Below are 4,276 nucleotides of genomic sequence, written 5' to 3' on the forward strand. Positions count from 1 at the left end.
GTATCTAGGCCAGCTTATTGTCATTACAGACTGAATGTTTCATAGCACCAAACAAAGAAAGAAAAGAAAAACTGCAGATTTCTCAAGGCAAGCAAAACGTGCCAACACTCAGAAACTGTTTTGTCCAAAAAGGAAACTATTGAGCTGAAACATGTAGGAAGGACGCGTTTTACAGACTTTCCTGGAGATTATACGTTCTTATTTTATGGCTGCGATAACTAGAAAGAAAAAAGAAAAAAAGCTGACTTCGGCCTGAATTTGAAAGCTCGCATGCATTGTGTGACTGACCCTGAAACCCATTACCGATCATAAACGATTAGAGATTTGTCTTTGAACGTTAAACTCTATTAATTTAATTGCACGCTGATCTACTGAATTCAGTGGGAATGTGGCGCCATCTACTGGACTTTTGTTTTAATGGCGAACAACAAAAAGAATCAGCATAATTGAGTACTTGACTGTTTTTCAGCTTTTATTTTATTTTATTTTATTTTATTTTATTTTTTAAAAGAAAACAGTACAGGTGTTAATCTAAACATCAACACAAGTGACAATGTGGCTTAGAAGCAGGGTATGCTGCTATATCAACTGTATAATGTAGCATATATGAACTGTATGTGAACTACATTAATTGTCTGCCATTAAACACAACTGTGCACATTTCTGTGTTACACTGTTTAAATGAAATTATTTTTTTTAACATAATCAAAAGAATAGAATATTATAGGGATGCTTAGCCTAATATGTGCAAATTTATGTGTACTTTGATAGTTTGTATATCACAAAGATATAAAAGTGATATAAGTGAATGATATCAGTTTCCCAGAGGTGCAGATAGTTACAGGTTAAATCTCAGTCACCGTCCCCAAATGGCTGAGGATAGCCTTAACAACACAAAACCTTTAAGTCTGGCAACCATCTGTTTTTTAAGGTCAATATAGAATCCTGATAGCTCAGCAGGGCAGTTTCTCAATACCAGATGAAAATCGGTTGAATGTATGTAAATTCCAATTCTTACATATGGTGAATTTTGGATGGAAATTTTAAATTCATTCATTAATCCTGGGGACGGCCATTGATAAAGCCCTTTTCAGAAGAAATTCCCAATTCGCTAAACTCTCAAAATTTGCAAAAAGAAAAGAAAAGAAAAGAAAGAATTAATACTGAGCTTCCCTTGCAGTTTTCCACTTCATTATTAGGAAATATCGATTTTCAGCTTAGACACCCTGATGAATGCATATTTGATGCTCTGATATGTGTGTAAAAAAGCACTCATGTGATATTGGTTGCAAAGGAGGAATAGTTGATATACTGGCCACAGGAAGTTAAATATGGGGCTGCCAAGCAGAAAGAAAAGAAATAGACCACAGAGAGATTCATGGATGTAGTGATAAAGGACATGGAGAGGGTTGGTGTGACAGAAGAGGGTAAGATCAAGGCAGATGATCCACGGTGGCCAACTCCAAAGGGATCACTAAAAGAAAAAGAAGAAGAAGAAGAGAATTCTAAAAGTAGTTGGAGGTTTGTACCTTTGGGATTTCAAATCCATAAATAGGTCTTCCTCTGCACTATGCCATGTACTTAGTTTTGCCTAGCTTGCTTCCTACTTCCCTGCTGCTCTTATGTTCTGGACTGTCTCATCTTTGCAGGGCCTGAAGCTTGGGTTTTGTCTGCTCTATGGATCAGATATGTAGCCTCCGTGCTGCTCACCAGGCTACCCATTTCTAACCACTAGGAGGATTTCTTGATGTCACCCACTTCAGCTATTGAGTCTCACAGAGGTGGAGATATTCATTCGTTACAGGATCTGATAAGAAACCCTTAAGTTAAATTTTGGACAGGGTCCCCTTGTGGTTAAGAACAGCCTTAGCAACACGAGAAATTTAGTTCTGGCATTTGTCTCATTTATTAGAGCTAATATAAACAATTATGTCACCCACTTCCACTACGTCCCAGTGATATATCCCAGAGACTTGGTTTTCCACTATATTTTTTATTCCTTCCCATCATCATCTGTCATCCCTCTGATGAACTCCTTATTTCATCCCCCATTGTGGATCCCACCCTTGCTAATCCTTACCCTATCTCTTTTTTATTGCAACAATGTATAGTCTTAGGGTGCTGGACTTTGCATTATGTCTTCATATCTGTTTTATCTATGTCCTCCTGTGGCTGGTAGGCCATATATGTAAGGCTGACTAAGCTCACTTCAGGAGATGTTTGTATCTAGCTGACGTCCTCAGTATCTCCATCGTGATTTTCACTGACTTGTGGTCTAGGAACTTGTAGCCATCTACTGTAGGAAGGCTTTCTGACAATCACCAGAGTTACTATATCTTTAGGACATCCTGATATCCTTGCAGTAGATCCTGGTGAGGTCGATTTGTGATTTGATGTCTTGTTTCCTCTTTGTGTAAAGCTTGGTGTCTGCTTCTAAATCTGTATCTGTATCGAGTCTTTGCAATGAGCTGGATCACGGGGTTCAGGTCTGTGCTAAACAGCATCAGTGACTTGTCCTGGTCACTGATAAGAGTTATAGTATAATAGTATATTAGTCATTAGTTCTTAAAATAAATCTTTTTTGAAATCATGAGAATCTTATGGGTTGTATAGCACAAAGGACTTCAGAAGGTATTAGACTAAAGCTCTAAAAGGAAATGGGAATAAATATGAACCATGTTTATTTAATTGTGCTGTCATAAGGTTGTCTGGAAGGCCGATTGCTGCTCTCCCACTTTTGTATCTCTACTTTAATCTCCTGTGTACACTCTGTTCTGGCACATAATTGGTGGTAACTGGACCATAATTGCATGAAGGAAATACCACAGGCTCATTAAGACTTGAAAGATTCTTTTGATGTTCATTCTCAAGAAAGCTGAACACAGCGCAGAAGCTTTTGGAGAGGCACGGCCAACTACTATGGTTAAGAAACAAACAATTTATTCCTCTGCTTCAGATAACGGGCTTGTTTGGGGTGTAATTTACAAAAAGTAAAGTGCAGTGAAATCTTTTACATCAGGAATATAGGCAACAATTTTTTGATACAACAACAAACCAATCATAGTATATAAATTGAGTTGATGATATTAAATACATCATAATAAGTAATTTTCTAATCAAATACTGTGATTTATTCTGGCACAGTGAAGCCTCCACAGTTCTCGTTCTCAGTGTATTGTTATTAGATGAAGAGGTTGGGTTCACAGAGTTCTTTTTCTTTCCTTTTTTTTTTGTTCCAGCAGCATCATGGAACAGCATATGCAGCACGTTGCAGGCGTTGCACGTGACTTGAGGCCACAGTTACGTCATCCCCGAGATTAACACGAGAAGCAAAAGGATTCCCTTACACCTACTTCCGCGACCGGTTAAATAGAGATTAGTTCACACCATACAGCTCTCTCGCTTCGTTAAAACTGCAACCCAATAACCCACATTAAAAAACAACAGGCAGAGAGCTATTTTGCATCATGTGTCCCCATTTTTACTTTTTATTCAAAGGCGTTTTACCGATCTCACGTTGCATTTAGGACACCTCGGAAACAAAACGTTTCCTTCCAGCAATTCAGTGAATTAGTGTCAGGCGTGGCTCTTTTGTAGCCCCACCTCCTCACATGACCAGGAGAACAAATCGAGTGGGAGGGGTCATCATGATGCGCAGATGTCTATCATTGGCTATCCGATTGTTAAGTGATGACGTGACGAATCCTACTTCCGGGCCTAAAGTAGTCTGCGTTTAAAAAAAAAAAAAAAAAAAAAAAAGTAGTCTGCGTTTAATATGACTTTTGTGTTGTTAACATGTTTAATGTTTTGTATTTTCTTCTATTTAATCTCAAAAAGCTCCTAAAACAGTCAGTGATCACTGTTGACCTCCCTCGGCTTTTATTACCCTATTCATTTATTTAAGCTCAGTTTTTAAAACCTTACGATGTAACTACAGCCCAGCCCATGCAGCAGTATATGAATGACTAACTTCGTATTGTGGATGGATTATCTCAGTTGTTCTCCTGGCTGAAGTTTGGTCCATTTACAGCATCCTGCCATGCGATTACATTTGTTCCTGACCACCGAGAACACTCACATTAACTTTTATCGAGTGGAAAAAAGTTTGCTTGTTTATATTATGCTAACATAGCTGTGTCGCTAGCGGTCACGTAGCAAATCATTATATACCAGCTAGCCAAACTTCAGTAACCCTACAAACGTCACTGCTGTTTAGTTTTCTGTCTTCATTTATGTTGGAAGTGATAGCAGAGCTGTACGTTTTCATTTGTTTCCA

Source organism: Pundamilia nyererei, unplaced genomic scaffold (assembly GCF_000239375.1).
Source record: "Pundamilia nyererei isolate P.nyererei 1_Seehausen unplaced genomic scaffold, PunNye1.0 scaffold00004, whole genome shotgun sequence".
NCBI classification, from domain to species: domain Eukaryota; kingdom Metazoa; phylum Chordata; class Actinopteri; order Cichliformes; family Cichlidae; genus Pundamilia; species Pundamilia nyererei.